The sequence below is a fragment of the Ambystoma mexicanum genome, chromosome 1p, assembly GCF_040938575.1.
Source record: "Ambystoma mexicanum isolate Mex_15411 chromosome 1p, UKY_AmexF1_1, whole genome shotgun sequence".
Lineage (NCBI taxonomy): Eukaryota > Metazoa > Chordata > Amphibia > Caudata > Ambystomatidae > Ambystoma > Ambystoma mexicanum.
The window spans coordinates 840,779,206-840,793,461 of record NC_090921.1 but is presented as its reverse complement, the minus strand read 5'-3'; positions in this window follow the sequence as shown (position 1 = coordinate 840,793,461).

The window sequence follows — 14,256 nt, the reverse complement described above, 5'->3', positions numbered from 1 at the left end:
TGTGATGGTGTGCAAGAGAAAGTGTACCTTGAGCTTCAGGTAATTCCAGCGTTGTTTGACATCTTCTATGTCAATGAGCACCACCCCAACTGCCACCACATTGTAATGCACCTCTATGCTGGTGGGTGTTCTTGCGACTACTGCCCCCAAAAAGATGGTCAGCCTGAGCCACAAACCCATTCACAAGTGCAGTTAGCTCTGCCTCCCTAAACGTAGGCTTGCACAGCCTCATTTATGGCACTTTTGATTTCTGGCACTGTCCTTCTGCATCAGATGACTGCAAGAAATGAGTGCTATCCAATGGATTGGAGTTTTAAAGATGGCCACCATGCAGGTTTCTGATTTCATAGTTATGCTATTTCTGCCTGACGTAAATTCTGATGATTTTTGGCAGAATTAATGTTCAGTAATTCTTCCAATTACTGGTTGCGCTAATGGTAATTCCACTGAATATTGGCAGGATAGGCACTCTGTATCTGATTTTGGCAGGCATCCCTAGAGGCAGAATTTCCGTTACTGCCAGGTGGATTGGTACACAGCCATGGCCTCAGAATATGGCAGTAATGGTAATTCCAGATGGAGGAACTACTGCCATATTTACAACAAAACTCAATGAGCCCCAAAGTCTATTATAGTCTACAAAGCAAAGATGTCTGCTTTTAATTTGCGTGTACCGAAGTTTACCAAAAAAAGAAACGTGAATGCCTTGTTGCTCATAGCTTCTTTAAAGATGGTATTTCTATTTTCTACAAGTGCATGGTTGAGAGTTAGACCTTATTTATTTGATTGGATATTTGTAAGGCGCACATACGACAAATGGTGTTTCAAGGCACCACAAGACAAAAAAGGGGGTGGGGCAAGGGAGAAAGATCCAATAACGGTCCTACTAGGCCTTGTGACATTCGGAAACATGCTAGTGCAGAACAAGAAGTGTGAGGGAGGTGGTGGGGGGGTGCTGGTCTCCACAAAAACAAGTGTTACGGTGGGAAGGGAAAAGGGTGAAGCTGCATAATGCAGGAAAGTGCAGGGAAGGGGGGACTGGGTGTGGATGTGGGGTGCTGGGGCCCAGTAGTGCTCAGAGGGAACCAGGCAACCAGTCAATCAATGAGACAGAAGGTGTTGAGGGGGTGAGTGAAGGAGGAGGAAAAAAGGAGGGTCTTGAGGAGCTTCCAGAATTTAAGGCGATCTGGCATCAGCCTGAGGGGGGCAGGGAGACCATTCCAGAGGGACGCTCTTGTGGAGGAGACACATCTACCCCCCACGCTTTGCTTAGAACAGCGTCTGATTTGAAGAGAGTTGGAGCTAGCAGAGTGAAGGGCTCTAAGGGCAGTATTTAGCGAGAGAGACTTGGATGTAGCAGGGTCCCATTGCCCAGAAAGCCTTGTGGATCATGAAGAGGGTCTTGAATTTGATCCTAGCAGCAACCGGGAGCAGCGGAGGGAAATTAGGGCTGGAGAGATACGGTCCCTGGGCTTGAGGCCAAGAATAAGCCTAGCCTCCTGTTCTGGATTAGATGAAGGGGCAAAAAGGGAGGAAGAAGGACGATTGAGGAAGAGGCTGTGACAGTAGTGAATCCTAGAGAGGACACTGAGTTTCTGGGGGAAGATGAGGAAAGGGGGAATACCTCTGAGGAGGTTCAGCTGATTTATTGGGAAGGTCTGCGATGTGAAGAGAGAAAGAACAAGAGGAATCAAAGATGACAGCAAGGTTCTTTGCCTCACAAGAGGGTGAAGGGAGGGGACCCATAGAGGGTGGCCAGAGGAAGGGAGGGAAAGTGGGAGCTGGGGTCCCTATCAGAAGGATCTCATTTCAACTAGCATTAAGGCAGAGATCACTGGCAGCACACCATGACTGAATAGTGAAGAGAGAAGGATGAGATCAAGTGGGCCAACGGGGCAAGGTAGTTGTTGAAAAGCCACAGCGAGAGGATAGAGTCTTGAGGGACGCCTCAGGTGGAAAGAGTGATGGGGGAGAGAAAATGCCCAAGTTGAACCTGAGAAGGACAGTTGGAGAGGAAGGATGTCAACCAGTCCAGTGCTGGGCCTGTGATGCCCAGGGTTTCACAGGGCTGATTTGTCAGGATGGCATGATTGACTTTGTCAAAGACAGAGGAAAGATGAACGAGGATAAGAATGGATGGAGAGTTAGAGTCGAGATTAGAGAGCAAGTCATCATGGGTGTTCAGTAGAGCAGTTTTCATGCCTCTGGCAGCTCTGAAGCCAGACTGGTGGTCTTAGAGACAGCCAACAGATTTGGTGTGTTGGGTCAGTTGAGGGATGGCCAGCTTCTCCAGGACTGTGCCCGAGAAGGGGGTGATGGATATAGGGCGATAGTTAGCAGGACAGCAGGGGTGAGAAGATGGCTTTTTTAGAAGGGGATGCACAACTGAGCGCTGGATGGGAAGAGGGAAGGAGTCGGTGGCAAAGGAGTGGTTACAGAAATCAGCCAGGGAAGTCACAAGGGAGACAATGTTGTTCTTGATAGTGCTATGGGAGTGCTATGAGAGAGAAGGAGGATAAACGTAGGGAAGCGGGTAGGGGAGTCAAGGGAGGAATGATAGCTGGGGAGGGAGCGGGAAGAGGAGAGTGAGGACAGAATGTCCTGAGTTTTGGAAAGGAAGTGGGAGGCCAGAGTGGTACAGAGGGTCAGAGATGGCAGGGGAGATGTGGGGACTGCAGAAGGATTGTCGAGTTCCTTGCAGATTTTAAACAGTACACCAGAGTAGTTAGTGGCCTCGGAGATTCAGGCTTGGATGTGAGCCCTCTTCTTTGTGCAAATGGAGATCCTGTATTGCCTTTGGAGGAGGCAACAGGCCAGTTTGTCAGAGGATGTGACTTATGCCCTCCACTTCCGCTCAGCCACTCTGCACTTGCATTTCAGAGAGTCTAGGTCGGGGTCATACCAGGTGTTGCGCTTGGAGGAAGGCTTCTTTCGGATCCTCAGGACAAAGGCAATGATATCCAGGGTGTTTGTGATAGAAAGATGAAGATTAGCAAGGACAGAGTCAGTGTGGGAGTCTGTGTCAGGAGTGGGAGGGGGAATGGAAGTGGCGGCAAAGGCAGCAACTGACACTCGCTTCTTCAGTCGAATGACAGAGAAGGAGACAGGCAGGGCAGGCAGAGGCTTAGCAGAGGCACCAAAGAGATCCAGATGAGAAGACGTGAGGGTTCGGACCAGGAGAGAGGCGTAGTGAGAGGGTTGGAAATAGGAATGTCTGAGGAGATGAGAGCATCCAAGGTATGCCTGGCAGAGTGCGCTGAACCAGAGGGATGAATGGTGAGGGAGAGAACATCGCAGAGGCTGCAGAAGGGTCCACAGGATGCCTCAGAAGAGTTAATGTGAAGATTGAAGTTTGGAGGTAGAGGCAAGAAGAGAAGAGGTGAGGTCAGACTACTCAAAGAAAAAGAGGGTGACTGGACCAGGGGTCCTGTAGATGGTGGTGAGAAAAGGTAGGAGAGACACTGAGCCTTCAGACAAGGCATTCAAACGAGGAGTAGGATTAAGTGGGAATGATAGTAGCAGGGATCCATTCAGGGAACATCAAGGCCACTCCACCTCCAGACCGGTTAGGCCTGGGGTTGGAGAGGATCTTGTAACCCTCAGGCAAGTGTGTCAAAAGCAGTGTCAGAGCTGGCAGTGAACCACATCTCATTGAGTGCTAGAACACTGAGGTCAAAGTCTTCAAGAAGGAGGCAGATATCAGAAGCGTGTTTGACGGCAGAGCGAGAGTTGAGGGTAGCAAGGTGGACATGGTAACCACCTTTGAAGGTCTTCCGAGGAGGGGTTCAGGGACATGGTACACCCATCGGAGGTGGAAAAGGGGAAAGGGGAGTGACCACCAGAGGAGTGGCGGATGAAGGGAGGAAGTTGATGAGAGATGGAAGATGCCTATCAAGAAGGGGAAGGTTGGGATGAGAGCCCTGGGCCATGACAGCACATTGTGATAGACCTAATGACGCACCTAGAGGGTGAGATGGCTGCCAAGAGTACTTCCCATCTGGTTCCTCCATTAATGGGAGACGAGGAGAGAGGATAGAAACCATATGTGGAGCCAATAGGTATGGGGAGGGAGCGACAAAGAGGATGTCAGTGACAGTCTGCCTGGAAGAAACATTGACATAGGTGTTGGTAATGGGCAGGCTTGGGTTGGAAACCAAGCAAAGGCCTTAGGATCTTAAGTTGATGATGCCTTCAGAAATGGTCTCTTGCAGTCCAGAACAGATTCCCAACCTCCCAACACGCAGTGAGGACACACAGATACAAGTCTGAATCAACAAGTCACATCTGTTTGCATAGGGGTCGCCCTTCTCTGTGTCCACAATCAAATACTGCCAGTCTCTTTCATGTTGTGAACTCTTTATCTTTCCCTCCCATGTAGTCAGCAATCTTGAAACCCCATGCAGTATCAGGCTTCCCTAAGATAGTGACCAGCCTACTCATGTCGCATGTCCTCAGCATCCAGAAAGCCAAAATGTCCAAACATTCTGCATTTCAGGACCAGGTTGCACTCCTCAGCAAAAATGTCCCCCCAAGATCCTTCTCAGGACTGCCAAGCCAGGATACTAGACAGTGTTGATTGTGATATCCCATGGCAATTAGCTACCGCTGTCCAGTTAAAGCATCGAATGAAAAAGGATTGAATGCAAAAGGATCCACACAATAGGGCCGAAAACAAAAGGATCACATTTTTTTTTTAATTATATATCTTTTTTTGGTTTTCGTATAGGTAAAACAAATGGTTTTTACCAAAAAAACAGGGGTTGGGAGGGGACCCCCCCAAAGGGGGGACCCCCCCCAAAAAAAAAGTTATAAAAATAAAAAATAATTCGATCCTTTTGTTTTCGGTACTATTGAGTCGATCCTTTGACCATTCAACCCTTTTTTCCGATCCCTTAACCTATAACCTTAGCTACCTATTGTCTGTGATGTGGACTGGGAAGTGGGGATAAAGTGCAATTGAAGTGTTTGTAGCACTCAAATAATACCTGGTTTTGCACCATGGCCTGCAGAGCCTCTGCCTCAGCATGCTGTACTGAAAGGCCCCCTGCGGGCACCTCTCTCTCAAAAATACAATGCTGGTTGAACGCTCCTGAGGACTCATGCACCGCTCAGGCCAGCTCCACTTGCTTCTCTTCAGGGCCAGCCACCCAGATATGACCGGATCCATGTGGTACTTGTCATCCACCGTCTAACCACTCCAGTCCGAACCTGCAGGCTAAAATTCTAGATGCTGGTTGGATGCCCACCTTTCGCCGAGGTTGCCACACTCCTAGTCAGAGCAGGTTACATTCATGCAGTGCCCACCATGTTAGATGCCACGTCCACGGCCCAGCTCCTCGGCCCTGTCACTTCTTCAACGTTTAGTCATTGGTATTCAGTCGCTGCAGAGGGCGCCCTTCAGTTCCATGGCGAGCTGTTTGCCTGACTTCAGGCCATTTCTGTTCCTCACAGTCCCTTTCTCCTCCTCGCCCACCTGCTCCCTCAGGGAATGTTTTCTTCTTGCATACATATATCTAAGAAGATGGAAACGTGCTGATGTGCAAAAATTGTTTGAGTTTGTTTTAGTTTATCAATTTTGACAATACCAAACTGCATATCATAATGATTTGGATATGATTGAAATCAACAACTGTACTCATTGCTCCATTCACTAAACCCTCGTCCACATCCACATCGCATTTTAGAATTGCTCTGCAGTTGAGGCAGAGAGTCAATATTCTTTCTTATCCGGCTGTGTTAGATACAGATTTTTCAAGTTGTTTTAGTTGACACATACAGAAAGCTTCTAATTTGTCTTTACAATTGATAGGACTATAGGCTCCTCATTTTAACAGTAATTTGTGAACAGTCTTCAAGGGGAGACAAACACACACGTTGTGATTTTGGTCTGTTAACTGGTGCATCAGTTGAGGACCTGATGTTTCATTTGCGTACAGCTCATTTAAAAGTCTATTATTAAATCTATATACAAATTAGTGAGGTACCAAATTGACTTAATGGTATGAATCAAAACACAGGGCACCACTATTCAAAAAGGTATTTTTACATTTTTTACAAAGGGGAAAGAATTCACATTGCAGACAACACTATAAAGAGTAACCAGACACTGTCCCATTACTGACTGAAAGCCACAGAAGAGAATCCAAAACTGCCATGAAGGGTAAGCAATGTTTGACTTTCCTTAGTGAGAGTGAATTGTCGCTTTACATTGTTATGTGAAATATCACCCTCTTTGCATATACCTCCACCAATGAATCCATGAGTCTCCAGTGGCCCACAAAGTCTAATTGTTCAGTTCCATACCTTCACCAATTCAGAGAATGAAATGAGGCTCTTGCTTTTTTTCCAAGTTCAACTCCTCACTCACAAAAATAATTCTTGATTGGCTAAGGATCCCTGTGGCCACAGACATCCCTAAGTATCCATGGGAATCGTGAGTCCTCCTCACTGCAGGGTGTGAAAATGCATGGCAGAGTCACTGGGTGGCATGTGTGATGTCAGTGAAAAACTGCATGTGTCCACCGACATTGGACGAGGGACCCACAGCTTTCTCTTCTCTTTCTACCAAGATATGTCTAACTAACTCTGATTGGTTGCGTTCAAGCAGCCTCAGGAGCATACACCAATCACATCTACAAATGTTCCATCTAACCTTCTCACCTTAAACCACCCTCTCCCAGCGCGGAGATGGCAACCAGCGGAAGACGACTGCACTCACGCTCCGTGCCTTATTCAAATCACATGAGTCAATGGCTGCTACACAGCACAGCTGTCACATCCATCATTCGGTGAACCATATACCCGCTCAGGACTCAGTGAGCCTCATTCCGAGTATGGCAGTAAGGGATAGCGGCCAGCGGTAACGAGACAGGTGGCGGTGATCCCTTACCGCCATACTCCGAGTTCCCTTTGCGCCCTTAACGCCTGCTTTGAGCAGGTGTTAAAGTTGAGGGCGCAAAGGGGCGTCCAAGCCAATAACGGTGACCGTAATGAACGGTCACCGTTATTTGCATCTTCCGCATTCCCATTGAGCCCTATGGGGGCTCATTTGGGAATGGGGAAGAGCCTTGGTGAATGGGGAATTACCGCCCCGCCAACCTTGGAATGGGGCGGTAATTCCGCCATCCACCAAGGCGCTGCTGGTCCGGGTACGGCGTCAACCAAGGCATTAATAGCGCCATTGGTTAGCGCCGTACTCGGAATGAGGCCCAGTGAATAATAGAAACTTGGAGGTAGTAACTCCCCTGCCACAACCATCTCTTCTTTTTTGGCAATTTACATGCCTGCTTTTTTTCCACACAAGAGTGTACCTTAGTACATCATTGTCTACGATAGAGAACCCAGGATTTGGATCTACTAATTTCCACACGTCCTAATGAAGTCCTGCACACACGAGCTCCATTGAACAGCTCTACTCTGGGCCGAAATACCATAGCGTCAACGGTTTCATTACCATCTCAGTGTTGACACCACACATTGTCACTTATTTGTCATGTTCACTGAAATGTATTCTGTGTCCACAATGTATTTGTCAAAACACAATATGCCGTCGAATGAAAGCAAAACTTGTTATGTACTCACCAAAATCTAGTCCACCTGACTGGGTTGTGCTTACTTGTATCGTACACTTTGTGAAACAAATTCTGAATATCTTTGGGTGCTCTATCCCCACTTTTTTTAATATAAAAAACGTGAATTAAATACATAGAATCAAAAACACTTCCTGTGATTGATTCTCCTTTTTTCAACATGATAAATATGCTACCATGAAACAAATATGAAATGAATGTGTGACCTTTTACCCTGATTCTTTTGATTACCTATACGTACGCCCACCTGGGTTTTTCAGGGCCTAGCCAGGTGCCCTTGTATATTTTGCATTTAACATTTGTTGGGAAAGAATGGGCCTCCCATTAGCCAAGTATAACAGGTTCCATGTGTAACTCGTTATCTAGCTAGGGCATGCCAATTTCGACTGTCAGAAAAGTTGGAGCCAACACCGGAAGCATCAAAAAGTGTTTTAAAGAAAAGATTATCTTTTCCTTGGAGCATAGATGTATTTGAGAGAGCCCATATGCCACCATCATGTTTTACCACTTCCTTAGCTTTAGCAGAATAGATTCTCAGTAGCATATCCATGGGATGCAACATATAAATCCCACCAAACCGAAATATACTCTCTAATGGTTGTGACAATAGAATGGATTGTTTTTCAATATGTTTAGTTCCGTTCAGTCTAGTCGAGAAGGCAAAATACAGTTAGTCATAAATTGTATAAACCTTAATTGACTCTTTACCGACTCATAAAACAGGCAATTTTGTTTGCTTATTTCCCGTTTGGCATGACATAATAGCAGATTTTGACACAAAATTGACAGATCCAGCCCAGTCATGTATTCAGCATAAGAGAAGTGATATTGGTGTTCTTCAGATTAATACTGTACCATTTGCATATGCAAGGACCAGAATATGCGTATGACCTAAACAGGGAGCATCAGCATTACAGCTTGAAAAGTATTGATATCAGCCATACATATAAAGAGAAAATAATAATGGGGCAGACACATAACCCTGTCTTAATCCGGTTTGTGCTGGAAACCTGCGAGTACAATGATCGTCAATGCCCTTGATATCTTTTTTCCACAATCACATTTATTTTTCTAGAATTGCTCAAAGGCAAATGTGGAAATGATCAAGACATGTGTGTCCCCAAACTGAAAAACCCAGGGTAGTGTGAATAAACTAGTCTCTGCATTTCTTTACACTGCTATGTTGAAAATGCCAATATCCATTATGATGCAATAATTGTGTTGTGAAAAGATGGAGTACATCTCAATTATCAAGTGGATAAGCTCTTTTGATGTAGTAATCAGCATCTAGTGTGTCTCTCTTTCTGAAAAGAAACATTGAAAAGGCTCTTTTAAGAGGCACTATTGTTGGTATAGATCATAGAGGATGGATATCTATTATTGGTCATTCCATTCCCAGTAACATGCCTGCCTGTCCAAGAACACTTATGGGAGCATGATATTGATCTGAGAGTGATTTTTATATTCTTTGTAGCACCCCAACAAAGAAAAGGGGACACAGGAGAAGAGGTTTGAACTGGGACAGTTCAAAACAGAATTGTGGGAGGCAGCAGGTCTTGGCTTGCACCTTTGATGCAGCTTTGAGGGCACTCATGAACTGCTCACCCCTGCAGGTGATCTCATCACAATAAATACAGAGCCCTCTTGATCATGAAGGAATGGACCAGCCTACTCCTGTATGGCCTGTGATGTGGAGGCAAGAACCTATGGCCAACAGGGTCAGGCAGAGGTTCAGGAACATAAGGATGTGTAAGAGGTTCTAGAAGGTGTAGTGTGGGAAACCTCCTTCCTTAAAGCGGAAATAGGCACAGCATGGGGTTGGCAGCACATGGAGGTTATGCCAAAAGAGGATTGCCCTAGTTTTCCATGATGGAGTGTGATTGCACACTCATTACAGTGCACTTGGACAGCCCAGGTTTCTGGCCCTTCCTCCATGGTGGAGCATCCCAGCAACATCTTCCACTACTTCCTCTTCTTCATGTTCCTCTTCCTGATTATCTGCTAAACTGCGCCTTTCCTGCCCTCCACTGCATCCTCCACGTGGTGGCAGTTGTGGTGATGTCACCGGGGAGTAGTGGTGGCATTACAGCTGCCATCTTATATTGATTGGTCCTAGAGAGGAAAGGAAACCTGCGGGTGCTGAAGCACTGTAGCAGAGGAAGGCAGTGAATGGATGAGTGGCCTGACAGTGCATTGTCAATGGACTCGATGCTCTGTCTGCAGATACTGAAGGCTGAACAAAGGCAAGAAAATGTGAAGAAAGTGAAGGGAACCTTTGTGGAACCTGTGGAGAGGATGATATTCTAAAATGAATTTGGTAGCAGGACAGTAAATCACTTTATACGTGTCTGCGGACTCAGAGAGCCAATCACAGACAGCATGGTCCTGCCAGACAGCCATGGTGTGCGTTATGACATCCGTAGCCATCCGTAGCCATCTTCGAATAAGTCGCAATGTCCGCAGGCATAAGAGCGGATGTGATGAAGTCATCAGTATTGCAAACAAGTTATTAGGACCGCGAATGTCAGTGCAGCCGTTATGATGTCAGCAGGACCATGTCAGTCTGACCGTGGTACTGCAATTCCATTTACAGCAAAAGTAAGCCATGGGATTGGAGGTGTTGGCACCTGACCGTGAAGAGATCAAAACACGCTTCTTACATATATATATATCTATATATGTATATACATTTCTTATTTTTTAATGAAAAAAAACTTTGTTAAAGGGACGTTATGGTTAAGTTGCACTAGTAAAAACCTATGAAATTCAATGATAAAATGTAGTTAAGGGGACGTTACGGTTCAGTTGCACTAATAAAAACCTATGAAATTCAATGGAAAAACAACTTTGTTACAGGGACGTTAGGGTTACAGGTAAAACCGAAAAACCGCAGAAATTCTCCAGTTATGGAAGCTAAACAACCATAATATATATGTATATATATGTATATATTTAGTGAAGCAGATGATTAGCCAACAAATTGCGCTCTGCCTCATTACTGAGCTGGTGCTACCGGGCTAGAGCAGGCTACACTCAATATATGTTAAACAGAAGGGTAAAGGTGCTGGGGAGGAGAAAGCTCTCCCACAAACACCTACCAAAAAATGCCCAAGCACACAAGACTTCAAATTGTGTTCAAAATTTCATTGTATTTATCCAAAAAGAGTGAACATAGTATAAAAAGCATACATAACAATACCTAAGCAGACCAGGTGTCATGCAGCACTCACCCACAGCGGGTGGAAAACGCCACGCGTTCCACTCGACTCGCGAGCTTCCTCAGGCTAGTATGATTCCAAACGTTTGTTTCCTTGTGTTTTTATACCCTTGCACTGAAGGTGATTGGGTCTGCACAGCTGTGCAGCTTACATAACGTAAAAAAAGTTGACATTTACATAACATGAAAAAAAACCTTAACAGTTAATTGTTTAGAACTCTATGGTTCTGATTGCAAAAAATCTGCCATTGTTCAGTGTGTAAATACATAGTTGCCCACATTTGTGAGTTGCCTAATTCCCCATTACTATACTGGGTGTATGCCAGCTGACGATAAGCCATAACAGCCCTTCACCTTCACTTGCTTTACACTGTTAAAAAAAGTGACCACAAGTAAAAGCGCTAGTGCGCCTATTTAATTTGATGCGCCACCGTGATAGAAAAAATGTCTTCACGGTGCTGCTCTCTTCCCGCTAGTGGCATAAAATGCCCTGAAACGAACGTGTGCTGCTACTGCCCTGAAACCACAGTGCCCGCTTCCGTATAGTAAAATAAGCCTTCAAGTGAAAGCCCTCTATATATGCACACTATAAATGCAACATGGCAATACCAGTGTATGGCCATATAAAAACAACAATGGTGTTCACTACACGGGGCGAGCATCTGTGGTATAGACAGTCTGATTCTCAATGACAAATTAAAACAATATCACGATTGGTGAAAAGTCACCATATCGAACAAAGTGACTAATGCATTAAAATACAATATAAGACAAAAGCTGAAACCTGAGTTCCTATTCAGTGCAAAAGTATGGCTGTAAAACATCCAGATATCCATAAATTTAAATGAGTATCGAAGTGTGTTGATTCATATAATACACACAGCCAATAAGAGGGAGGGTCTACCTAGATCGGTATCATACCTATAGACAATAGTTTGTAAACTTGTGATAATCATATATGCAGAATGGATGGACATATCAAGGTGTGTTGGTTAATATAGATTAGCACCTGGATATCAATGTTTAATTCCTCATTCATATAGGAACACATACATCTCTGAGTCTATATTTAGACCATTGGTTTTCAGAGTATCATATTTGCATATGAGCTTGGCTTCTAGTTGACGTAACTTGAGTTCTCTATTGCCAAGTCTTTTATGTTGTGGTATATGGGCTAGTCCCTGGAAACTCATTTCTTTTACATTATTGCTGTGTTGTTCAGCAAAATGTGTTGCCAGTGGATAGGTTTGATCTCCATTTTTTATAGCCCTATAATGTTGCAAGATGCGCAGTTTGAGCGGGCCTATTGTGGATATATATTATTTGCAATGGTGAGAAGAAAGATTGACTTCGGAGTTAAACCTGTGTTTATAAGCTTCCAGTGTCTAGTAAATATATGTGCAAAACAAATGCTATGAATCCAGAATGCACAGTCATTATTAAGTTCAATTCATTTTTTTACATAATTGCTATACATCATTAGAAATAAACTAGATTTCCTTAAAAAATGAAATTAACTAACATTTCTTTAAATGGCTTCGTGCCCGTGCGTTCACCAAAGAAAGATGTTTTGAATAGAAATGTTTTGTTATACTACATTGCATTTTGACAGACTTACAAATTGTTTAATTCTTTGGAACATAAAATACATATTTATTAACCAACTGCATAATCTTCCTCTTGTGTAAGGGAAATACTGCTGCTGCCAGTCAGAAATGTTGGTTATCTCTAAAAGAAAACACGTACACTACTGGAATATACCTTAATGCATTATTTATGTATTTGTCAGATAATTCTTTTTATTTCTGTGAAAAAAATTCAGTCAAGACAGAGTTAAGCTAGACTGTCCTATTATAACAAAAATCATGAAATCTGGTTGCTGTGGAAAGCGATGAGGATTTTACCTCAAGGTTCACGCTGTAGTTGCCAACCCTGATGTTATTTTTGATCTGCTTGTTGATGCTGGCTGTTCTCATGTATGTGCTCATGGACTTAGCAATGGGGTGGACTCAGAGTTTGGATTCTCATCACTTCCCACATTCGTTGAATTTTATGTTTATTTTAGATACATAGGGCCATCTTAACTCTGCCTTAACTAACATTTCAAGGGTTATGTTATGCTATTTCTTGCCCAGAACACATTAGCCAAGGAATTTGGCCACTGTGTGTTCATTTGGTTGCATTTGGTCTCTGCAACAATAACAATAAAATCATGTGGCCCACTGGCCACAGCCTATGGCCGTGTCTCACATCCGCCTCAGTAGTAAATTACCAGGTCCCACTGGTAATGCCCCTGGGCCATGGCCACTGTCCACATTGCAACAATAAGAATACAATACTGTTACCTACTGGCCTTGGCCTATGGTTGTGACGCACATGCCCCTCAGTAGTAAATAAACATGTCCCACTGGCAACAGCCTTTGACTGTGGCCCACGTCCATGTTGCAAAAGGTAGGTTAAAATACCATGGCCCACGAGCTATGGCCAGTGGCCATGGCCTACTATACTGGCCCAATCCCCCTCACTAATAAATCACCAGGTCCCACCGGCCATAGCCTCCGCCACTGTCCACATTGCCACAATTTGGCTCTAAGCCCATAGGCCAAGGGCCCCCTTTTTACCTTCCTTTATTCCCGTGATCTTTTCCCTTTTGAAATTTCTTGCTGAACAATAACCGCGATCACCATGGTGCTGCCTTGTATTGCAGAAATAATTGTTCCCATTCATAGTGAAGTTTTTATGATTACTGCAGTAATGCAGTAATGCGCTAACGCTTGAAAAATAAAAGATGATCCACTGTCACTCAAAATGTGCACCCCTCCTACTTTTTATTTTCCCCCCAACTTTCCCACATTGTATAAATCCCTCCTGACCCTCTTCATTTGTTCTCTTTCCCCTCTTCATTCCTACACTTTTTTTAATGAGTGCACCTTGCAATTTTTCCCATTGGAGTCCTGCTTGATTCCTGGGAATAAAATAAACAAGCATTGGCAATGCCAACACTTTTGGCTTTTGTGCAGGCATGGGAACAGTGGTGTAACACAAAATTTATGGGCCCCCTGTGAGCCTTGCTGATCCCCCCACCCCCAACTCGGCAACAAATCACGGGTCGCGCCACACTCTGGGATGGCCTAGACTACCACGCTTGCGCAATACGCACGGACGTGCTGCTGCAGCGGTACGCCACACACTGCACTAGGAGAAAGATATAAATATGTATTTTAAAGCATTATACAGCACACTTTCTGAGGAAAATTGGCTAGAAGGCCAGAGCGTTCGCAATTGTTTTGTAGGGTAACACCAATCCAAAAATCCAATACATGCAAGTCACCAACAGTGTACAGGAACATTAATGCTTTAATATTATAATGCTTTGCTATCAAAAATGCCATGCCACAACGAAAACGTGTCCAACTGGTTGCCCAATGTAGACCAGTCTAGACACATAAT